At 44.7% G+C, this 25451-nt stretch overlaps 1 protein-coding gene across 3 annotated transcripts in view; it reads right to left on the bottom strand.

Moving 5' to 3' along the window:
* The window catches only part of Mapre3 (microtubule associated protein RP/EB family member 3), a 73368-nt gene extending 61620 nt beyond the window's left edge, over positions 1–11748 (bottom strand). For 2 of the 3 annotated variants that reach the window (XM_013070125.2, XM_004839155.4), the window contains exon 1: positions 11461–11748. The gene's annotated coding sequence lies outside the window, so the exon portion shown is untranslated. Of the gene's footprint in view, positions 1–7100; positions 7209–11460 lie in introns of those variants that run through there. The other variant, XM_087216552.1, reaches the window with a different exon arrangement.
* Between the last annotated feature and the right edge of the window lie 13703 nt (positions 11749–25451).

The following is a 25451-nucleotide window of genomic DNA, read 5'->3' on the forward strand; positions in this document are numbered from 1 at the left end:
CCAATGCCCAGTCCTGGGGCCCTCCCACTGCTGTTTCTCTAGCCAGTGGACTTTAAGGCTCAGCCTGTTATGGATTCCTGGGTCTAACTCAGCACAAGAAGACTTTTATTCAGCTCCATACGCCCAGGCTCATTCCTTACTGTGGTTAATCAGGCCTCCAGACCTCTGTCTCCTACTGACATCCCACTAGCCCCTCCGCAGCAAATGGCCTTGGCTGCTTTAGAGAAATGAAGCAGAAATCCCAGGCACCCTGAACTTCACCCTGCAAATGGAGCAGAAAAAGCTATAGCTTTTCCCATCAGTCTCAGAGGAAGGGAGAGCCTTCTCCTCAGCAGAGCTACCCTTTCTGTTATCCCAAGGATCGTTGCTTCTTGCTCTCTTTCTCTCTTGCACCTGTTTCGCTCCAATGTGGTTATTCCTTGGTTCCAGGACACTGTCTGGCTACCAAAATTACTGATGCTCAGGTCTTACATGAAATGGTATGGTATTTGTGTATAACCAATACATATCCTTCCTCACGCTTTAAATCATTTCTGGATGACTTAAAATACCTAATGTGGTTTGGATGAAAAAGGCCCCCCACAGGCTCATGCGTTCATAGGTGGGACTTGGAGAAGGTGACTGGATCAGGAATACACCTCTGGAAGGTGCTGATAGGAGGTGGGGCCTGGTGGAGGAAGTGGGTCGCTGGGGTGTGGCTCTGAGGGATGTGTCTGTTCTCCAGCTCCTCCTATGCTGTTTCCAGCTGCTGAGAGTTGAGGAGCTCTCCCTGCCATCTCCCCCCAACATTGATGTTCCCCTCTTTGGCGCCAGCCTATCATGGACTGAAACCCCCGAAAGTGCAAGCCAAATAAATCCTTCCTCCTTTAAGTTTGTATGGTAGGACTTTATCCCAGCGACAGAAAGGTGACTAATACGTCATGCAATGACTACAAGTCATTTCATTCACATGGGTTCAGCATACTGCTTGATACGTGATAAATTTAAGTTTCGGTTTTTGAAACTTTCTGGAGTTTTTTTTCCAAGTTTTTAATACATGGTTGGTCAGTTCTGCAGATGCAGAACCCACAGATACAGAGGGCTGCCTATAAATTCTTCCCCCCTTCTTGAGATACGGTCTTACTATGTAGCCCAGGTTGGCCTTGAAGTCACCTTGAAGTGACCTTCCTGTCTCAGCTTCACAAGTGCTGTGATTACAGGTGTGCACCACCACGCCCAGCAATTTCCTTCCCTTTTGCTACTAGATACGCTCAGACCTCCGTATTATCAAAGTCATTCTAAATTAATAGCAAACACTTGGTCTAACTGCAAGTTAGTTGGAGAACAACATGTAACAACCCTACTTTTTTGGGGGGCCTCTAACTCGGCAGGACCTTGAGCTTGCAAGGCAGGCAGTGGAACCACTGAGCTAAATCCCCAGCCCAACAACCCTATTTTTAAAAAACCACAAGTACCCTTTGGCTCTGTGATTCCACTTTATGGAATATGTCCTAAAGAAATGACCCATAAAATAAAAATAGTCACTGGTACAATGAGGTTCAGAACAGAGATGTTTCCATGTTCAAAATGTTAGAAATAACTAGATTACCCAATAACAGATTGATGGTGAAGCATATTTGATATCAGTAAGATGGAACACCACAGGTGAAATGAGGTACTTGAAGCGATAGATATATAAATTAGCTTGCTATGGAGAAATCTGCAGATGAAACATTTTAATATACAAAATATATTTTAAAAACTACAATGATAAAACTTACTACAAAAGCATTACAATTTTACATATGCTTTCTGATAAAGAATAGAAGTATTTTGTAACAAAAAAATTTTATCCTGCTGCTCCTTCTGCCTTTTGTCCCCTTTGCTGTTGCACTTCTCTGGTGACCACATACAACCTCTCTTCTCTCTACCGAGCCCCAACTCCCCTGTGACCTGCCTTCCACCTGCAGAGCTCCACTGAACTGGTGCCCTAAGCAATCACCAAGACTCTTCTAGTTAAATGCAGTGCTGATCCTTCCTCCTTCCCCTTTCCTTCTCCCTAACCTCCCCATCTCTTCATTCTCTTCCTAACCATGGACAATCCTCAAAGCCTCTTACTGGGGATCCAGTCTGGGGCTCGGGACCAAGACCTCTGGAGAGATCCCTCCCAGGCAAGCCTTCCCACACTGCACTGCTAATTCCACACCCATCACTCCCCCTCCAATCCCACCTCGGCTTCTGGTTCTATGTGGTCACTCCATCATACCCCAGTGTCATATCCCTTTGTGTTTCTAGTTCTCCATGTCTAAAGCTAAAGTCATCTCCAAATTGTCTCATTAAACTGCCCAATTTCCAGTGGATGAAACCAACAGTCTCCCAAGCTCATGCCTTGGGTCTGTCTGGTCCCAGCCACCTGCTTACAGTCCTTGCTGATGCTGCACTTTGCCTTGTGGAAAGCCCTCTTCGTGTTCTGTCTGTTCACAGCCTGCTCATCCTCAGGGCAAGGTTGGGTTCTGCTTCCTTTGTGAAGTTTTTTCCCATCACAATGACTAGCTTCCCCTCAGAATCCTTTGGGAATTTAGACTCCATAGTACCAATGACAGCAACTCACTGTTCATTTCTGCTTGCCTCTTAGCTGTAGGTGGGGAGCTCCCGTATCATTCCACACATGTGGCTGGCTCCGTGTGTCTCCCTCTCTGAAGCCTTCCCTAGCTTTCCCCAGCTCAGGGCCACTCTTCCTGCTGGGTTACCAACTCATCCATTCCCAGCACTGGTAAGATCTTGTCCCTGTCTGTTATAGTGACATACAATTTTGTGTTTAACTTGCTCACCAAAATATTAGCTGAGATTATTTCTTACACAACAAAGCACCAAAGGTGTGTTTCTGACATCCAATATTATTGCCCCACACATCTATCTTATCTTCCACACAGACTACAGTCTCCTCATGAACAGGAGTTGAATCTTGTTTCTTTTATATCCCATAGTGACTACAAATACAGAACAGAGAAAGGACTTGGCAAATACTAATTGACAGTATGCTTATAATAAGGCCCTGTGAAGATAATGTACAAATTTAGGCAAATAACCTATAAACCCAGAAGCTATACTTTCTGTGGAATACAAGTTTTCTCAAAACACTGTAACTTGCTATTTTGGGGCCACCATAAGACATCTCTGTACTTAGCAGTGATCCTGTCACTTAAGGGTGTTAATAGGATGCCAAAAGTGGAAGCTTTCAGCTGTGAACCCTACTCATCTAAAATCAGAACAAATCACAGACAAAATCAGAGGCCTCGACAAGTGGCAATAACCTACTAGAGGAAGGGGGTGGAGGGTGGGCTGGCTGCCAAGAGTCACTAGCTGCACAGTACATCTTACACCCCTGGAGATAAGTCTCCAGCACAACGCTCCACATATGGGAAGAGATATTTAATTTCACCCAGTGGTCCAAGAACCGCCTCTTCCACACATTAGTCCCAACTATGATCTTGCTGACTCAGGGCAGCTAAGATTTCATTTCTTACCAGTCAGAAAACACCATTCCAAGGTGACCAGGATATTATGTTATGTTATATTATATTACAGGGTGACCAGGACAACAACGCTCTCAAGATAAGATGGCTGATTCTCCAACAATCACTTGGCAGTGGAGCCTCTCCAGCCAGACATACCCAAATACATGTTCACAATAATTTCAGACAGCAGGGAGGGCATCTGCCCAATCTGGGACAAGTGTTTGGGTAGTCAGAACCATTTGGAAGAAGAGACAGATCATGCTTAGCAAACACTTCTTGTAGCACATGCCGAGTTATGCAACTGGCCATATGTCCCTCAACTCCAAGTCCCAGAGCCCTAGGAGGAGGCCAGAAATACCATGTCCCTAGTGCTAGAGCTGGGCAGACTTGACCATTGGGAGAACACAGGTGTCAGTACACCAGCCCCAGCCACTGTGCCAATGTCCAATGTGTGTGTGGACAGTAACGATGAAGCAGGAAGACAGCTGCCAGGCCAGACTTTCCAACAGTTAGCAACTCCAGAGGTCCGGGCAGCAAAGAGGGAGCTGCCCTATCCGTTCCTGAGCAGGATCTCGGCCCATCAGGCCCTACTGGTGACATCCACCATCTCCATCCCCGAAAGACAGGGGCCTGTGGGCTGACAGCCAAGCAGAACGTGACTGAGGGTGAAGGGAGGAAGGTGGCCGTGGTAGGCTTCGGGGGATAATCTTTTAGATCAGAGACAGAGGGACAAAGGTACCCAAATACAAGGTAAAGCCTCCAGGAAGGCCTCCATAACACTGGAGAACTGGAAATCTGAAAAGACTTGGGGCAAAAAAGGCCACATAAAACAGAGTTCTGTGGCATGGCTTCTGATAAATTTAAACAATAGAAGTCAAGAAGCAAAGACTATCTTAAGACTGTATTATATATGTTCATATATATCTTATTTGAAGCAAGAGTGATTACTTATTTGGATTGACAGACTCTGCTGTTTTTTTCCTTTTTGTTTCGTACCAGGGATTGAACTCGGGACCTTGCGCTTCCGAGGCAGGCTCCAGCACCACTGAGCTAAATCCCCAGCCCCAGACTCTGCTGTTTTTAAGACACACATCTACACAGTCATACTTCAGGCATGTGCCCTCTCACAGAGGGAATGAAGAGGCTACTAAAGAAACACCTCTAAGAAATGTTTTTATGGTTGTTATAATGAAACAGGATAAAAAACAAATGCTTTGTGATTTTCTTAGAGATGCTCTACTACATGGAATCTACATGTCATTGGTTTAAAAAGTAGCAAAGTTATAATAGCTTAATGCAGAAAAGCGCAGAAAGCACTGAAAAGCTTTTTAAAGAAAAAAATTATAATCTATCAGTTAATGATAATTCTTTATGATATGGCATGTGGTCTCCAGTATCTTTTCATATTTTTCTTTACAAAAATGCTATCATCTCATGCCTGTAATGAGGCAGGAGGATTGCAAGTCTGAGCCCAGCCTGGGAAACTTAGTGACTTATAGAACCTGTGTAAAAAAAAAATTTGCAAAAAGACAGGGTGTAGGGGGTGGTCTTGTAGCTCAGTGTGAAGACCCTGGGTTCAATCCCTATATTAAAAAAAAAAAAAGGTATCACCCTTGACATACTATTTTGCATCTTGCTCTTTTCATTGATGATATAAAAAGTTATGTCAATAAAAATTCTTCTACAAATGTTTTTAATACCTGTGCAGTATTTTACTTGGATGAACCTGACCAATCCCCAGTTGCTGACCCTTTTGTTTTAAATATTTGACATTATTAATAATGGTGTACTAAGATGTTTGTAGAAGTCTATTTATTTATTTATTTATTTATTTTTTGGTACTGGGGATCAAACTCAGGACCTTTCGCTTGCAAGGCAGGTGGCGGCATCACTTGTAGAAGTATTTTTAAAGCATCTCTGTTTTTCTAGTATTTCTAGAATGGCAGTTTCTGACCTAACGATATGTGTTCCTTTTAAGGCTTTTGCATAGATGGTCAAAGTTGCTGGGCAGATTTGAAGCCATGTTTCTTGCTTAGTTATTATTTATTTATTTATTTATTTATTTTTGGTACCTGGGATCGAACTCAGGACCTTGTGCTTGCCAGGCAGGTGCGGCACCACTGAGCTGCATCCCCGGCCCCATTGTTCAGTTATTTTATTTTATTTTGCAGGGGAAGGTACTGGGGATCAAACTCAGGACCTTGTGCTTGCGAGGCAGGTGGCGGAACCACTGAGCTAAATCTCCGGCCCCTGCTCATTTATTTTAAACATAACTATCACACAAGTGGTATGTATCTCTTATATACAGGAAATAGTTTCAGGAGAAAAAATTATTTAGCATGGAGTTGAAATATTTCAAATAGGCCAAGTATTTATTAACTTGAGGCAAATGAAGCATCCAGAGCTCAAAGCACTGATGTAATGATAAAAGTTGGGTAACCACCACATCCAGCCAGTTTAGCAAAGATGGTAGGGCATGGTGCTAGTAAAACCAAGAGCTTGGGCCAGGACTGGCAGGTCAGCTCTCCACAGAGGGAAAACCACCCTGGCCACGGGTGTCTCAACAGCATCGCCTGTCACACAATTTGTACTCCTGGCCAAATGGAAGACTGGGTGACAGGATGTGACTTACTCTGCATAATCCATCTTAACTCCCAGGCAAGTACCCAAAGCACGCGTCCAAATGACAGGTTCATCATCTTTCTACAATACACAAGATACCTAGCTAGAAAACACAACTGACAAATTAAAAGCTCAACAGTACTTACTGATTTCATCCTAGTTTATCAGTACTTCTCAGTAGAAGCAGTTAGTAAGTCATCAGGTGAAAGGTGTGCTCTACCAGCTAGGACTGAGTTAGACCAAAGGTACCATACAGAGGGCACCAGTACTTCAGCTGGGGTCCCCGTAAACACCAAAATCTCTTGACGGGAAGTAAGAAGCACAGATTTTTCATAAAGGTCATGTGGGACACATGCCATTTTTCTCAAAAGTTGAAAACTGAGTTAATTAGAAAAGTAATGAATGCTTCAGCTGGTAGAGAAAAGGAAGAAACTATTCTCGGAAAGACTAGGAAGGGGGTGAAGTAGGTTGTCCATTAAGTATGTTGGCAGCCACTTCACAGAGTCTCACCCTCACTTCAGAGCCTGTTTGGTGGAAACTGGCTTGGCCTGCCCAAAGAAGCAATCTAACCCTATCTGCCCCAGGTAATGAAGGCTCCAGGTAAAGACAACTGCTTCTTTTGTACCAGAATATATTTACTGATCATTGACCACTACCAACTCTATCTGGTCCTCACTAAATTACAAAGCATGTGTGCTCCTTCTAACAAGTACAATACAAAGCATATAAATTAAGTGCTCCCTTTGAATCTCCTACTTCCCTCCCATACCAGGCCATTTCTCAGAAGTAAATACTATTGCATTTATCTTTTCAATCTTTAAATGCAATATATGGGTATTTTCTTCCCTAATGAAATCCAGCTAGAGATTTAAATTCATCTGTATTCTCCCATCTAATGCTTGCCCTGGCTCGTTAATTCCTCACTAGTCTCTGTGTTGAGTCCATCTGTAATTGTGCCCATGTAAAGTGATATTCCTTTACCTTTCCTCACTAGAAAGATTTCCCTCCTGAGGTCAGCAGCTCCTTCCCTTGTGTTATGTGTGCAGGATGTGATCTGAGCAAAGTCACCAATCCATGGTGCACTTCCAACTGTGGAGGAAGCACATGAAGGCCATGTGAGCTTTACTCACAGGCAAGCGCTCGGAGGCCTTTCCGCTTCACACTAAGATCGCTCCCCAGACCAGCTCCCCACCCTCACGACACACAAACGCCACGTCTGTGCTCTGCTAGAGTCAACTGCTCCTGCAGAGCCATTCTTTCAGATAACGGGGTCAGCTGAACACATGGAGACAAAGGGGCATTTCATACACACTCTGGTCCGATTCTGGCAGTTGAAATAATACTGCAAGTGTCAGGTCTTTACAGGACAAATCTTGTCTCTGTGCATGTCAAATGTACCCAGAGGGCTCCCATGGGATAGAGGCTACTGAATTGCAGGCCCAGGGTAGACCTAAGTCATGATAAAATTTGAAAGCATTACTTTTTTATTTTGGACATGAGCAAATATAAAATAATGATAGTTATCTCTTAGTAAGCAGATACTCCACATACTTTCATTGATTTATTCCTCCCAGCAACCCTGTAAAACAGATGGTCATTATTCCATGCATACAGATGAGAAAACTGGCACTCAAAGGTTATATAATCTGCCCAATGTCACACATCCAGGAAGTGGCAGGACTGGGATTTGAACTTAGATCTGTCTGCTTCCAGAGGCCAGACTGCCTCAGTGTCCCAACAGTAGGGCTTAAAGGCCCACGGGACTTCTAGGACTTCTAAAAGGTTACACTGGAAAGCTGGAAGATAACCCCGAAGTCACCCAACATGCTCACTCCTCCTGTCATCCCCATTTCTGCTCCTCACAGCCTACTTCTAGAACTAGGCAGCTGCCTCACAGATTAGAAGTTGAGGAGACTTCAAATACCAACTTTGCATTTGCTTTGTGTTAGTTAATGCAAACTGAAAAAAGAAAAACCTTCCTGAAGTCAAAATGTGTGAGGAAAAATTATTATTTTTAAGGTGGCAAGAATAAATATTTAATGGGACAGTTTGACACTAAATTTTCCTGTCTTAGCAACATCTCAGCTGATGTGAAACAAGCCTGTACCTACAGGGCTAATGACAGATTACTAAATTGTTTTTTATTTAAATCCTCTGAGCTATTAAACATGAGGGATGAAGCAGAGTGGTGCTGTATAACAGTCTGGAAACTTGGGTTCTTATCCTAATGCAGACATTAACCACCACCAACACTCATTTGCCTGGTGCACACAGTGGCAAAGTGTTCTTATATACTTTCTATATTCACTGGGTGACCTTGGAGCAAGTCACTTAACTTGCGGTGTCTCAAGTCAAAATCTGGAAATAAGGACATTAAATTATATCATCTGAGGCCCCTCCATTTCTACAAATGTATCTGTAAACAAATCAGCCCAGATGCACTCTGATCAGAAAAATTATATTTTCTATTCAGTTTCTGAACAGTATCACTTGTCTCAATTCAGGTATAGTGCATAAGATGTTTGCTACTAAATGCTTGCTCAGTCTCTGGACAGTGCAACAGGAAAGTCCTGGTTTAGATTCCCATACGAGAACTTTCCGCGGTGTAATCAGCACGACCAGGCCTAACTCTCCCTGATTATCTTACAAATAGCCCCACAAAGTTGGCTCCCAGAAGGAAGGGCTTGAAGAAACCTACCTCTATAATGTGTGCACTCTCAGGAAGCCCAGCCAGTACTGGCACCAGCACACAGGAATATTATGAACACTATTCTTTAATTCTAAGACAAGTGAACACCTCCTTCACGTCTTGCCACTTCCTGTTTCAATGCTTCTGAAATTGGAATCCACCTTGGAAAACACACACACACATATTTTTTTCTGGTAGTATTAAATTATTTTACCCAAAAGCTGCTGGCAAATTTGTAGTGTGCCTTAGAATCAAGGAAATAGTCTTACAAAACCATGAGATCCATCACATAAGTTTAGGTCTAACTTGGTTCAAATCATGTCCCTGTCCCTGGTTATAACAATTACCTTCAGTAACAGCTGGACAGGCAATGTATAAAAGGTACTAGTCCTGCTTCCTCACAGAAGCAGTTTAAAAAGCATTCATCACTATCTCATAAAACACTGGTATGAATTTCACAGGCAAATTAACCCATATAAAAACCACTCTGGCTCTGAAAACGTACTATCCCCTCAGCAGGCTAGAAAGGGAACATTTCACTCACACCCTCCTGATCTATCTAGCCTTGACACATTTTCTTGCTTAATTCACAACCCTCCACCCCAGTAATATCACTGATTCCCAAAATACACTCAGCCCAGGAGGAGCAGCTCTCCAGCACAGCTGTCTTCTCCTGCCCTCCTCGGGTATTTCGGTGAGCTATGTGACACACAGGACCACAAGAAGGAATGTAACTCTCAGGCCCTACAGTTCCCACTGTGCTACAGGCAGGTGCATCCCACCAAACCCCAGACTGGCATTCGAAACAGAAGAAACCACCCTGCTGGAAGGGGACTGTAGTTCTCCTGAACTTCATCTCTATGTTTAAAACTAGGGCGACAGCCGTCGTTGCTACTGTAAACTAATCTGATGGGCATGGGGGCAGGGAGTGGCTCTGAGGAGGCTGCCAATAGGTCATGATTGAGCAAAGTCAGGGAGCAAAATCGTTATTTCTCACTGTTCGAAAGCCCAGGAGGTCCAAATGAGTGGCTCCTTCACCACGACTTTTTTTATTTTTGGTACCGGGGATCAAACTCCGGACCTTGAGCTTTCGAGGCAGGTGGCGGAACCACTGAGCTAAATCCCACCACGACTTTTTAGAAGTGGACAAGCCACTTCTTTGCAGCCTGGAGTAAAAACAAACAAACAACAAAACCTCTTGTACTATGGAACTAGCTTGTATTTATGCATATTTTCTAAGCATATACTGATACCTGGAAGCCAAAAAAAAGAAGAAGAAGACGGAGGAGAGGGAGGAGGAGAAGGAGGAGGAGGAGGAGAAGAAGAAGGGGAAGGGAAAGAGGAAGAGGAAGAGGAAGAAGAAGTGGGGGGAAGAAGAGGAGGAGGATCAAAGAGTGGACAAGAAGGCACACGCAGTAGCTAGGAGCCCACCAGCTGAGGCATGTCTATTAGGAGCTCTGACTGTGAGGACCAACTCTGACTTCAGCTCAGCTTCTGCTGGAAAAAGGAAACAGTCTGGCATCCTCCTCTATTCCAAGACCAATGCCTGCAAGTGGGGCAAGTAAATGAGTAGCAGGCATGACAGAGGGGACTGTGCACACATGCTGGACCCCTGTGGGACAGCCTCTCACACACTGTGACTCAGCCTCAGGAGGCAGAGTCATGGGCCTCAGACCCACACCACGGAAAACCTCAAGTCTCTCTGCTCTCTCCTCTGCTCCTACAACATCCAAGTTCACTTTTCCAACTATTTGGTTATTTCATGGAATTTACAAGGATCCAAAGTCAAGTCCTGCCAATACCCCTCATTACACAAACAGTAAACATTTGTTATAGATAATTATCAGGTCTGTTTTCAAAGCCCACATTATACCAAGGTTGTAATGCTATTTAAAAAAAAAAAAAAGCCTTTTTAAAGAGTACTGCAAGAAGCTCATCCACAACACACCAGAAGCACAGGAGCTTCCAAACGCACCCCTTTCTCCTCTCCCTCCACGCTCAGCCAGGGCAGTGGCTCAGCCCACTAGAAGGCCACCACGCACTGGCAATGTCCACCAAACGGCGGCCGATAGCGAAAGGGCTGGACCCTGCTCGGCAAAACCGATTCTGAAAGCCCCACAGGCTCTGGGGCAGTTGGTCGGCACTGTCAGACCAGTTTCCCAAAGCAGCCAGGCCAGGAGCCTGTGGGGCAGAACCCTGGGCTCCCAGGTCGGACAGACGGACGTCCCTGTCCTCCTGGGCTCCCTCGCTCTCTGCCTTGTCACTCTTTCTTATCACTGGGGAAACCAGAGGCCAGGACGCCAGGCCCAGAGTAGGAAGCGGGAAGGGCCAAGGACGCGGAGGTAGCTCGGGGGAGAACACCAGGCCGGGCAGAGGTGCGGCAGCGCCAAGTGGGGGGGGGGGCGCGACCCCCAAGGTGGGTCCGGGGGTAGGGAAGCCGGGAGGGAGGACGAGGAGGAAGGGAGGAGTGGCTAGGGAGGTCGCGGGGAGCCCCGAGAGAGGGCCAGGGAGGCGGAAGCCGGGGGTGAGGGCGGGGGTGGGGGCGGGGGCGCGGGAGGCGCGGATGGGGAGCCCGGTTCCCCTCCCCCAGCCCGGGCCCGGGCCTCCCGCTGACTCAGCCCCACGGCGTCAGTCGCCTCGGCCCGGACTTACAGTGCTCGAGGTGGCTCCGGCGGAGGCGGCAGGGGAGGGGACGGGCGGCGGGGCGCTGCGGCGAGGCTGTGGCTCGGCCGGCGGCTCCCGGGCGGAGGGTCCTAGCAGAGGCCGCCGCGGTCTCCGGCTTCAACGCACAGAGACTGCGGGGGAAGAGAGCACTGCGCAGGCGCGCTGCGGCCCCGCTGTCAGTCCGAGAGGGGCGGGGCCCGGGCACCCGCCGTCTCCAAGGCAACTGGACGGCAAGCGGAGGACAAGACCCTACCTCCACTTGGTCTCGGCGACTTCGGCGGGCGGGGCGGGCGGTGGGAACAGTCCCTCTAGGTAGCCATAGCAACGAGGGGAAGAAACGGCCTCGTAAATGTGTGGCGGTACGGAGAGAATGCGCCTACCTTGTCACCATAGCAACTGGGAACAGCCCCTTCCTTTTCCCTCAGCACAACAATTCTCGGACCTGTCTAGTCACCGACGGAACAAGCGTTTGCACCTGATGCCGTCGTAGCCGGACGACGGGTTCTTCTCTTTTGGTTTCTGCAAAGGCAAAAGTGAAGACTATTTCATTTCTTCTCTTCCAGCGACGTGGGAGAGCCGAGGCCGCGTTTGATGATCCCTCTTGATTTGTGGCTTCCAAACACAGCCTCTGACTCTAATCCCCAGACGCAGTTTTCTCTACCTGCGTTAAGCAGTCCTTCGCGTCTCCTACCAAAATCTGCCCTTTTCCCCTAAATTGACCTAACGAGTGTCTACACACATCACTTGAATTCTGTGCCTCTCCCAGTGCGTTCGTAAACAACCTTGTTTCTTCCTCTAGCCCGCTGCCTGATACAGTTCCTACTTCCTCCTGTCTAGCTCCTCTCTTTGACCTGCTGTTTGCCTTCCGGAATTCCCTGTTCCAAGGCCGCTTTCATGGATCGTCTCCTTTTGTCATCCCTCTTCTTTCCACGCCTGCCCTCCACACCCGCGATCCTTGCCCCCGCGGCTCTGCCCAGGGCTCCAGTATGTCCACGCCAGTGACGACGGCGAACTTTTAGAGACAAGGGCCCAAACTGCAACCCCAAACCCACTCATTTATTGCGAGGTGCCAACACTGCAATTAAACCTTAATACTCGGCTGCTGGGGCGACTTGGCTGGCGTGCCAGTGGGGAGGGCTCTGTGTGCCTGCTGCGGCACGCGTGCCACAGGTTCGCCACCCCTGCGGGCCATGGCCATTGTGAATTCCTACCCTGGTTCTCTTTGTGCCAATGCCTCCTGGATCTCCCTCCCTCCACCATGACTCCCAGGAATGTCTTGAGGTCACCTTCGCACCCACCTTGCACATACCTTCTCTGCTGCACGCATTCTACAGCACTGTCCTTTGTTTACATGTCTGTTTCCCAGTCGGTTAAGTGTCCTTGGTGGACGGGAATTCTTCTTCACCAGCGTGTCAGCACCTAGCTCGACCATGTGGCACAGAATGTGACACATAGTAGAGCTTCAGTAGCGCTTACTTCACTGAATCAAGTGAAGACAGAGATTTCATTCTTTCTCACTTTCTCTGGCCTAACTGCCTCAGACTCTCAGTCAACATTTTCCTTCTTATCTACACACATATTTTGTCTTTAAGTATTGCTGCTACTACAAAGCTTCTACCCCCTTAGCTCTTGATTTTAATGTCAAAACTCTAGTCAGTTTTTTTTTTTTTTTTTTTTTTTTGGTACTGGGGATCGAACTCGGGTCCTTGCATTTGCAAGGCAGGTGGCGGAACCACTGAGCTAAATCCCCGGCTCCTCTAGTCACCTATTAGTCAGGAGCCTGGCATACTCTGTGTCCTGAATTCTCACCTATTGCTATCTTCTACTCTACCCCAAATGTTTCCTCTAAGGTGAGTTTCCTCACCAGGTACTGACCTTCCTCCCTTCCATCCCGCTGTGATCAATGTAAACCCTTTACAGGGTACCATTTTTTCTATCATCCCCGAAACCTGTCCCCATCAAGCCTTCTTGGTGAACATCAGAGTTCTACTGGGTTTGTCACTATGCCAGAGATACTACATTCTCTTCAAGTAACCCAAGAATAAGAATTCATAGCCTGCCATTCTCCTGCAAATCTCCCTGTTCAACTCCCACAGGTTCCACTCCAGGGCTATGTGTGACGAAGCACTCCAACTGAGTCCATTGTCTTAGGGGGAAAGGAAGAGACAGCAAAAAAAGAGAAAGACGTAGCACATACCTAATCGATGGCCTCCTTTCCCATCAGAGCAATTTTCAGGAGTAGTTTTGATTTACAATAAATCAACAGTTGGCAGAGTTAAGCCCAGGCTTCACTTGTTCCTAGCCATGGGGTTGGAAACCTGAAGGTGTTCTGAACTGCAACCATAAAGTATCTTGGCCCTATAAAGACAAGGGAGAAATTTCAGGCAGTTTATTTTATATCCTTCCCCTTTCTGAAGTTCCAGCTCGGCTCCATTGTTACAGGTGTAGATTTGAGTGTCGTAGATTACCCTGAGTAATCCTGAGAAAGGACTACAGTCCTTGTGTCCCCACCCTGCTGTGACACATGGAGTAGAGGACCATTCTAGAAAGAATTCCTACATTCCCTTCACCCAGATTTTCTACAGGTTAAGATTTTAAAGTACCTATTTGTGTAAAATGAGCCACTTCGACATAGTGGTGTAGTACAACAACCATTTCATTATCTCCATTTCTGTAGATGGAGTTCAGAAAAAGTACAGTTGTGTGGTTCTGACGCTGAGTGTAACTGCAATCAGATGGTGGCTGGATTTTTAAAAATTTTCCTTTTGGTATTTGGGTTTGAACCCATGGAGCAATGAGCTATATCCTCAGCCCTTTAAAAAATTTTAGTTTGAGGCAGGGCCTCACTAGGTTTCCCAGGCTGGCTTGGGACTTGCAATCCTCCTGTCTTAGCCTCCTGAGAAGCTGATATTATAGATGTGTACTACAGATGTGCCATCCATGCCTGGATGGCAGCTGGAACTTAAACTTCAGGGGCTGGCTAGACAACCCTTTCTCTTCACTTTTGCTCAGAGCTAGTTTGAGCTTTCTCACCATGTAGTAGTTTTAGAGCAGCTGGACTGTTTACATGGTAGTTGAAGGTTGAAAGGAGTGAATATTTCTCATGGCACCCCTTTTTATAAGGTAGCCTCAGATTCATACACTTCTGCCATATCCTGTTGGTTGAAAAAAATAACAATGGCCTGCCCAATGATGACTAAGGGAGGGAAGCTAAACTTCCATCTCTCAATGGGAGAAATGTCAAGTCACATAAAAAGCTACACAATACATCTGTGAACAGTAAATATTGCCAAAGCCATTATATTTTGGAAGATATAACTTGCCACACCCTGACCCCATCACAATCCACAGCCCACCCAATGCAAAATATCTCATCTCCTCCTTCAAGACCCTCAAGTTTTGTTCCATGGCAGCATCAGCTCAAGGACAGCATTTCATTGTCTATATCAGGTCCCAGTGTGGATATGGCTCCTTGGGTCCAATACCCTGGGTGCCACTCTGAGTACCAGTCCTCTGATCTGAAGACATAGGAATCGAAGAGTCACAGCCACCTGTCTCTTACGCATGAGATAGTGGCCTAGAAATAAGATTAACTGGGCTGGGGATTTAGCTCAGTGCTTCTGCCGCCTGCCTCACAAGCACAAGGACCGGAGTTCGATCCCTGGTACCAAAAAACAAAACAAAATAAAAAGAAATAAGATTAACTGTTATGGACACTTTTATTTAAAAAAGAAGGAAAACAGAACAGGCACACAGCGGTTACTAGTTCATAGTGATTCCAAAATCCTTCCAGGTACTGTTAGCAGTTACTTGATTTGGGCTCAGTCCTACTTCCATTTGTTTGTATTAACGTGGATATGAACTTTTTTCTCCATGGGTTATAATTCTCTCCTAGGATTATTTTGATGCTCAATATGTCACAGATTTGGCTAGTGGAAGAAACTTAAAGCTGTCCCTTGTGTCCTTTGGACTTGTTCTCATTATTCTTTGGGCATGCATTTCCTTGCTTTCTGGCACAAGATGTTCCGGGCTCATCTTATACCTCTCTTGTCTCAGCCCTGGAAGCCTGAAACTTTTCTGAACAGCAAAGGAATCTTCAAACTTTATTTTTTCCATTTTTTATTGCGGTAAAATATATATAACTTAACATTACCATCTCAACCATTTTAAAGTATACAGTTCAATGGTGTCAAATACATTCATAATGTGTATTTGTCACCATCATTCATCCTCAGAATTCTTTTCAGCTTGTAAAACTGCACCTTTGTCCCCATTAAACAGTCACTCCCAGCTGGGTGTGGTGGTGCACACCTGTAATACCAGCACTTAGGAGGCTAAGGCAGGAGGATCACCGAGAGCTCAAGGCCAGCCTGTGCTACAAAGGGAGACTCTGCCTCAAAAAAACAAACAAAACAAAAAGAAAACCCCCCCCAACCCCAAACAAACAAAAAAGTCACTCCCCATTCTATCCTTCCTCCAGCCCCTGATAATCACCTGATACTGTTGGTCTCTATGATTTTGATTACTCTAAATATCTCTTAGAGGTAGAGTGGTAGCACTTATCTTTTTGTGACTGGCTTATTTCACTTTAGTGCAGTGTCCTCAAGATCCACCCATGGGGTAGCGTATATCAGAATTTCCTTCCTTTTAAAGGCTGAACAATATTCCATTATATATTTGTACAACACTTTGCTCTTCTTTGCTTATGATTTTGGTTGCTCCCACCTTTTAGTTATTGTACTATATTTTACTATGAACATGTGTACAATATCTTCCTGAGACTTTGTTTTAAATTCTTAGAGGTATACACCTGGAGGTGAAATTGCTGGATCGTATAGTCATTTTATTTTTTATTTTTGAGGGACTGCCATACTGTTTCCATACCACTGTACCGCTTCACATTCCCACTAATGGTGTGGAAGGGTTCCACTTTCTCCACACCCACACTAACGTTTGTTATTTTCTGCTTTTTTTTTTTTTTTGTACTGGGGATTGAACTCAGGACCTTGCACTTTCGAGGCAGGCAGTGGAGCCACTGAGCTAAATCCCCAGCCCTATTTTCTGCTTTTTGATAGTAGCTTTCAAATGGGTGTGAGCTGGTATCTCATTATAGTTTTGATTTGCATTTCCCTAGTCATTACAAAGTTCAGCATCTTTTTTGTGTGCTTATTGGCCATTGGTGCATCTCCTTTAGAGAAATGTCTATTCAAGACCTTTTTCCCTTTTTGAATGGTGTATTCTGTTTTGTCTTTGTTGTTGTTGAGTTTTAGGGATTCTCTATATATTCTGGATATCAATCTCTTTTCAGATATATGCTCTGGACATTTTTCTCCTCTCCTATGGGTTGAATTTTTCCTCGGTTGATATTGTGTGTGTGTGTGTTACTGGAAACCAGCTTCAGGGGTGCTCCACCCCTGAACTACATCCCTACCACCCCTTTGATTCTTTTATTATTTATTTTGAGACAAAGTCTCCCTAAGTTGTCCAGGTGGAACTAAGCCTGCGATCCTCCTGCCTCTGCCTCCTAAAGTGCTTGGATGACAAAGGTGTGTGCCAGCGCGTCCTGCTGATGTGGTCTTTTGGAACACCAAACCTGAAGTTTCCGTGAAGCTGCTCACTCTTCCTTGTGCTGCTCCTGCCTCTATTGTCATACTCCTGACTTCTTGACATTCTGTTTTCTGTTCTTCTTGCCCTCTTGCTGGTTCCCAGGGTCCCCGAGTAGCCTCCTTTGCCCCCAGGACTGGCTCTGCACCTCCATCCTGTCCAGTTCTCCCAGCTCTCATCCCCTGCCCCCAGCTGCTCCAGCCTCTGTCCCCCAGGCTCCTCAAAGCAGTGTGCTTCAGTAAGGAAGCTGTCCTTCCAAGGTAGAATAAGATCGCAGATTTTGCAAATAAAAATACTGGGCATGAGCTGAAATTTGAATTTCATATAAAAATTTTTTTTAGTATAAGTGTGTCCCAAATAGTGCCTATGGCATACTAGTACTTTAAAAAGTGTTTATCTGAAATGAAAGTTTAACTAAGGTGTCATTTAGCTGGAATTTTAGTTTGGGTTTACTCACAGGAACTTTCCACCTTCCATTCAATACATGCCTTTAAGATGGGCATGGTGGTGCAGGTCTGTAATCCCAGCAGGCAGCAGGCTGAGGCAGGAGGATCACCAGCCTGGGTTACATAGTGAGTTCAAGGCAACTTGAACTACATAACAAGACTGTGTCTCAAAAAAACCAAAACCAAAACAAACGAAAAAGCCCATGCCTATAGAAGTGTCTTGTGTTAGATTCTACAGAATTGAATCAAGGAGCTGGGCACGGTGGCGTACACCTGTAATCCCAACTACTTAGAAGGCTGAGGCAGGGGGATGGCTCAAAATAAAATTTAAAAAGGAACATAGTTCAGACCTCCCGCAATCCCCATACTGCAATCAATCAATCAATCAATCAATCAATTGAAAGTCCTGTGTTTTAAAAGAGAGTTGGGGAAAAGACATACTAATAAATAATTATCATATAGAATCATAGGAAGCCTAGAAATAAGTTTGGGTTTTGGTGTTGGCTCTCAGTTCAAAATCCACTCTTTTTTTGGTACCGGGGATCGAACTCGGGTCCTTGCGCTTGCGCAGCAGGCGGCGAAACCACTGAGCTAAATCCCCGGCCCCAAAATCCACTTTTGATGTTCATTAGCTGTGTGATCTTAGGCAAGTTACTAACCTCTCTGGGCTTCTGTTTACTGTAAAAATGGGAATAATACCACTCTCAGGTGACAAGGGAGGTTATAGGAAGTGATATGTATTTCATACCTGGCTATAGAGGGAGCTGAATAAATGCTAATCTTCCTTATAAATAAGAATTACTATATAAAAGAGGGACAACTAAAGGTGCCATGGTGGCGATGAACTTTACTGGCTTTGGGGAGATCCTTCAAGAGGTAACACTTCATTTTGAAAATAAAAATAATAGCTGCTACCATGTATTGAACGCTTATAGTGCAGCAAGCGACATCCTAACTGCCTGATAAACAGGATCTCATTTCATCCTTATCTTAAGGCTCTGAGATATTTGCTATTACAGCCCCACTTTACAGATGGAGAAACTGAGGTCAGCAGCTTGCTGTAGAGTCAGTAAGTGGAGGATGTAGCATTTCCTCTCAGGTCCCCCTCGCACCCTTTGTTCTCACTCTGCCTTTGGCCACCTTTGCGGACTGGTTGTGAACTCTGAGTGCCTGATCACTAAGAAGGGAAATACAGCTTGTGTCTGCCAGGCAGTAGGAGCAGTTGATGTGGCTCCAAAAGCTGAAAAGGGGAGAAAGGATAGTCCTCGGGCCCGAGACTGCTTCAGGCACATCCACTTCACTCTGAGTCTTTTCGCCCACTGCTTGTGATTTTTCATGGAAAGCAGAGTAACATGTTGTGATCCAAGCCACTGAGTGAGAGCTGCTGGTCAGTCTGGATACAGTAGGTCATTAAGGCTCACAGGAGGTTTGTCTTAAGACCTTTGCAAATTCTCAATTCATGAGGTATAATGGGGGGGGGTCAAGTGACTGACTCTAACAGGGTTTTGGTTATTATTGTTGTCATGTATTGAGTATGGACAGTCCATCAGACACTGCTAAGCATTTTCATATATTATCTCGTTTAACCATCACAGCTACAGATGAGAAAAATCAAGGCCAAAGTCACATAGCCAGGAAGTATTGAGCCTGGTGCTTGAGGGATTCCAGTAGGGTGGAGTCCTCTAAATAAGGACTCATTCACTTCAAGCTATGTAATTAAAATCCATTCTTTTGCAAAATTACATATTGCTCACATGGGTTCCTTGTAAATGTTCAAAACCATGCCAAAGGTTTCCTGTGCTGTGAGACTCGGTCCTGTTTTAGTGCTGGTTCCGCTGTTAGCAAGTTTACCATGAAAAATGAACGGAGTTGCTAGCAATTACCAGCTTTGTAGCACCTCTCTGCCTTCTCCTAGTAGCCAGGCCAGGGTGCCCCTAAAACCTCCAGCCTAAACTCTAGCCCCCCACTGGGCAGAGTCAACCCCTCCTCTGAGGCTCCCTCCATTCTCTTGGCTTTTCACTCACCCTGAGAGAAGCACAGGGAGGTCAGATCGTTTTTAACTCGCTTTGCTGTCTCCAGCGCTGTGCAAGGTGCTAAGCATGCAAAGGTACATAAGATCCAGTCCTGAGAGTGGAAATGTGAACATCCTAGTAACACAAAGGGTCCCTAACAAAGCACGCTCCTGGTGCCAGAGAGAAAGAACATGCCGGTCCGGGTAGGTCAGAAGGAGGAAGCCCGTACAGAGGCACAGAGGAGCTGGCACCAGAGCTGGTCTTGCAGAAGGGTAGAGGTTTGATGATGAAGGGCAAAGAGTGATGACCCCGTAATGCAGGCTCAGCCACGAAACTGGACTGTTTGCATGTGCAGTGGCAAGTGGTTGCTCGGTGGCTGATATCCGCGGCTAGGAGCGTGTGTGGGTAGGGTGTAAATAGAGTGGAAGGTGAAGCAGGAATGGTTGGTAGGGGCCAGACTAAGAGTTTGTCCACCATGTAAAGGAGTCCAAACCTGTAGTCTTCAAGTCAGTGTTTCTCAAGCTTGTCCTGAAGACAGTGGGCAGTAGGGGCACAGGGTGGAGTTTAAAATCCTGTGGTTTTTGCATTCTACTTCATATGTCTGTTCATGTTAATATAAATTATGTGTTGTCCCGACTCTAAATACAATTTAAACTTGGAGAAGATGTAACTAGTCTATAGCTCTTTCATCCTGTGTACGTACATAAATCGCCCATCTCTCAAATTTGCTTAAGCCGGTTTGAGACCGACAGCTGAAGGGACTCAAGCCAGGGAGTTCTGCAAGAATCTTTACCTTGCGGAAGAGCAGTGGTAGTGAGGCTGGTGAGACCGGAGGGGTGAGTGCAGGCGGGAGGCTCTGCACTCGCCCTTGCCAGGGATGGTCAGGGCGAAGGAGATTTTTTTAAAGGGAAGACAAACAATGCGGACTATAAGAGGGGTAAGTAAGTTTAAAGAAGTTCAGACCCCAGGAAGGCTGCTACCGCTCCTCACTGCGACCTGTTCACCTAGGTCAGCGTTTTCACCTTGAAGCCACTGATGAGCCTAAAGCGCCACCTGGAGGTCATTGTGAGTATGGCATGGGAGCAGAGAAGCAGCAAACAAGATCCCTGGAAGGGGCAAGGGAAGAGTGTAACCTTCCCAGCATTTTCAGTTTGCTGCAGCACTGGCCGCCTGGGAACTAAAGGCACTCTCCAAAGGATGTTACTTCCAAGGGCTTCCCTTTCCCAGAATCCTCTGCTCTCCAGTAACTCCCAGCTGTCCCCCAGGCCGGAAGTCATTGCCTAGAAATCTCATAACCCAGGTTGACTGAGTGTATTAGGCCTCATGCTTAAGTGTGATTTTAAAAAGACTGGGAAAACATCATTATCTTTCGAGGAAGAGCAAAGTCTTTTGGGCAAATGAGAAAAAGGATTTCAGTCCCAATCCAACCTGATATTAAGAACCTATAAAGTCTACAGCAAAGTACCAGAGTAGGTGCTTAATAAATAAGGGTGACTTCCCTTTTCCCTCTGTCTGAGGAGAGCCAGGCTGTCCATGGGAATGCCTGTTCTCCTAGACTCCTGTATTCCCAGGCTACCCTCCGAAGTCCTGCTTCCTTTGTCCAGGCTGGGGCCAGGGCAGCCCCTCCTGATAAACTTACCTTCAAGCAGGCTTCGCCTACTGCCCTCCACAGAGTCCTCTCAGAGCAGTGGAAGGACAGCTTATCGTCTCTGGCAGCTCTGGGTCCAGAATCTGGGTCTAGTTGTGGAGATGAAACCAGGCTGGGTCTGAAAGATTCCCCAAGTGGAAATAAGGAACTTAAACAATTTTTCATGGCAGGTTTACTGACTCCCATCACCGAGAAAGAGTTTTCAGGATGTGTCAGTAAGATACACGAGAAGGGTTCGTTAGAGATTTAGGATGCGCTCACGAGTGAAGTATGGGCGCTCGGAGAAATGAGACACATTTCAGTTTGGAACTGGGATCATGTACATGTCTCCTGAAGGGTTGGAAAGCCTGGCAAAAGGTGGCCCACCCTCCAGAAGGGTACTAGCCCATTCTTATGAGCGTTTTTTTGTTTTTTGTTTTTTTAGGTAAGTTAAACCTTCTTTGGGTTTGCTCAACTGCTCCTTCATCTTAGGATCAGTGTTCTACTCCTTACTTTCTGAAATAAGCCAATTTATGGACTTTTAGTATTCCTGAGGAATTTTGGGTGTGATGTGTCTGGTAAGGACGTAGTGTAAATTTAACCAAAGGAATGCTGATACGGATTGCCTTGAGTAACCAGCTAGTTCCTGAAGTTTCGGTCTTCTTAAAAATACAATGTTGGGGCTGGGGATTTAGCTCAGTGGTTCCAGCGCCTGCCTTGCAAGTGCAAGGTCCTTAGTTCGATCCCCAGTATCAAAAAAAAAGTACGATGTTTAGTAACTATTTCCTCATCTTTTTTTTTTTTTTTTGGTAGCAGGGAGCAAACTCGGGTCCTTGCGCTTGCGCAGCAGGCGGTGAAACCACTGAGCTATCCTTGTCTTCTTTTTAACCTATCTTTTATTTCATTTATCCTAACTCAGAGATTAATGAAAGACTGGGGCGGGTAAACCAGGAAAAGAAAATCTTGAAAGAAACTTAAGGGAAGCACTGGTGAGAAAGGAGTCAAAAAAGATTGAGAGGTTGACTGAAAAGCAGAAATCTTGGAGGAAGAAGATGTGTTCCAGACAGTTCAGTCCCCAAATTGTAGCTCCCATGCTCGCAGGAACCTCACCTGTCAGTCCACCTCATCCTGGGGGTGGAAGAGGCTGTTTGAGAACCTGGGAAGTTCAAAGTGAAGGGCCTGAGGGCCCTGCTTGGCCACTGATCAAGCTGGCTGGGATTTTCTGATGTCCCGGATGTAACTGGGGGCTGTGGAGGGAAGCAGAGTCTGCCAGCAGCTCCTAGGTGCATCCCCTGCTCAGGTGGTCAAAGATGGGGGCTTTATGGCCCTCCCTCTGTGTTGGTGAACATACTCCCCCTGTGCACCTTTGGTCAGAAAAGTCCATTCTGGAGGCTTGGTGCCATTACTACAGTCAGAATGTAGGCCATGTCTAGCCACTCACCTCAAAAACCAAAAGGAAAAATAATGGTAAAGTAGGAAAGAAATTTATTTAGTATAGCTGTACTGAGAAGACAAGAGGACCAGCCTCTTCAACCCTGTCTTTAAGAAGCTAACAGGGTCTTTGGGGATATATAAGGAAAGAACAAAAGCGGGATTGGGGGAGTATCCGTAGTCGAGCAGTGGTGGTCCTGTTGCTCTGGCTGATCCTTACCTCGGGATGGGCTGGCAGAGGCTTGTTGGGGATAACTGACTGGGGGTAGTTTTGACCCTCATCCTAGGATAAATCCCATTTGGTTATGTGTATAATTCTCTTTTTTCTATTGCTAGATTCAGTTTGGCAGTATTTCCTTCACAGTATTCTTTTGTGATTCTTTTTATTTTCATAAAGTTAGTGGGAATATCCCACCTGTCACTTTGGGTTCTAGTGATTTGAGTCTTTCTGTTGTCCTCTTGGTCAATCCAGCTAAAGTTTTGTGAATTTTGTTGAAGTTTTAAGGAGCCAACTTTTGGTTTTGTTGACTTTTTCTGGTTGGTTTTCTATTCTTTATTTCATCAATTTTGGCTCTGATCTTTATTACTTCCTTCTATTTGCTTTTGGTTTAGTTTGCTCTTCACTTTTTTTCTAGTGTCTTGAGGTAGAAGATTAGGTTACTGATTTGAACTCTTTCTTTTTTAATATAAGCATTTACAACTATAAATTTTCCTTTAAGCATTGCTTTAGCTCCATCTTCTACATTTTGGTATGTTATGTCTTAATTTTAGTTAATATCTAAATATTTTCTAATTCCTATCTTGATTTCTTCTTCTTTTTTTTTTTTTGGAACTGGGGATAGAACTTAGGACCTTACACTTGCCAGGCAGGAACAGCACCACTGAGCTAAATCCCCAGCCCTTGATTACTTCTTTGACTCTTGGTTACTTAAGAGTGTATTGCTTACACTGGGGATTTAGCTCAGTGGTGCTGTTCCTGCCTGGCAAGTGTAAGGTCCTGAGTTCAATTCCCAGTACCCCCCAAAAAAGTATATTGCTTAATTTCTATGTATTTGTGAACTTCCCACGTTTTGTATGTTATTGACTTCATATTTCATTCCATTGTTTGGAGAATATGTTTTGTATTATTTCTATTTTTTTAATTTATTGAGTTTTTAATAACAGCATATTGTTTGTACTTTGAATCTATTTACATTTTTAGATTTCAAAATAGATAATAATTATCTATATAGACAGTGTATGGTTGGACCTTTAAAAAAATTCAGTCTAACAATCTCTGCCTTTTGATTACCTTTTTAATCCATTCACATTTAATTTTATTGACATAGTGGAATTTATATTTTCTAGTTTTTGTTTTTGATGGATCTGATTTTTCTTCTGTTTGTCCTTTACTGCTTTATTTTCATTAAGTGGATTTTTTTTTTTTTTTGGTACTTGGGATCAAACTCAGATCCTTGCTCTTGTGAGGCAGGCAGCAAAACCACTGAGGTAAATCCCCAGCTAAGTGGATATTTTTAATGTGCATCTTAATCCTTTTGATGATTTTTAAAATTTTAACTCACTTTATTATTATAATTTTTTTTTGTACCAGGAATCAAACTTGGGACCTTGCACTTTTGAGGTAGGCGGCAGCACTACTGAGCTAAATCCCCAGCCCTTGATGATTTTTTAACTACATATTTTTGAGTTCTTTCATCAAAGGTTGTTCTAGGGCTTACTATATACATCTGTTATGATGGCTGGGGATTTAGCTCAGTGGTTCTGGCGCCTGCCTTGAAATTGCAAGGTCCCGAGTTTGATCCCAGGTACCACCCCCCCAACAAACAAACAAACAAACAAACAATATATACATATACACATACACATCTGTTATGGCTTGCACTTGAAATGTCCCCCAAACTCATGTTCAAAAGGCTTGGTTGATAGCTGCTGGCTTTTGGGAAGTGGCTGAATCATGAGGGCTTTAATTTCATCACAGGATGAATCCATTGATTAGGTCATGAGTTGATGGCATTATTGGCAGGTGATGGAAACAGGAGGGAAGGCCTGGTTGAAGGGAGTGGATCATGGGGTATGATCCTGGGGACGGCATCTGGTCCTGCTTCTTCCTTCCTGGCTCTCTCCTCCTCTGCTTCTTGGCTGCCATGAGGTGAGGAGCTTTCTACCAACACACCCTTTGCCCTGATGCTTTGCCTTGCCACAAGCCTAACAGCAATGGAGCTGGCTGGCCACCAACTGAAGAAGTGAGCTAAAGGAAATCTTTCTTCCATAAGTTGCTTACATAGGTATTTTGTCACAGTTATGGAAAGCTGGCTAATACAACATCTAACAGAATTAGCTTCAGATTTATACTTGGTTCCACTGAGATACAGAGATGATAGACCCAAATAGCTTATTCTATTTCTTCCTTTTTTGTAGAGTTATTGTTTTATGCATTACATTTGTAATTGCAACAAATTTTATTATAATTAGTACCTTATATAACTTTATGTCTGTATAATGCTAAGTGAAGGAAAGAGAATGGCTTTTGTCATATTAATCTTATTTATTATTTCTAGTTCTCTTTATTTGTTTCTGTGAGTTTAACATCTGGAATGATTTCCTTAACCCAGTATAGCTTTGTTCCTACAAACCACCTTTGTGCTGACCTCAGCAAACATATTACATATATGTTATAGTCCCAACAATACATTATTTACATATTGTCTACACACATTGCCATTTAAGTTGGCTAAGAGAAGAACAGAGGATAAATATACAATTATACTGTGTTTTATAACTACAAAATCTTTTATTGTTGCTCTTTGTTATTTTGTATTTTGATTTAAATTACTGTTGGTGTCACTTTCAGCCTAAAGA

This window comes from Heterocephalus glaber, unplaced genomic scaffold (assembly GCF_053883595.1).
Source record: "Heterocephalus glaber isolate CG9 unplaced genomic scaffold, H.glaber_assembly_v1.0 deba00001457, whole genome shotgun sequence".
In the NCBI taxonomy this organism is placed as follows: Eukaryota; Metazoa; Chordata; class Mammalia; order Rodentia; family Bathyergidae; genus Heterocephalus; species Heterocephalus glaber.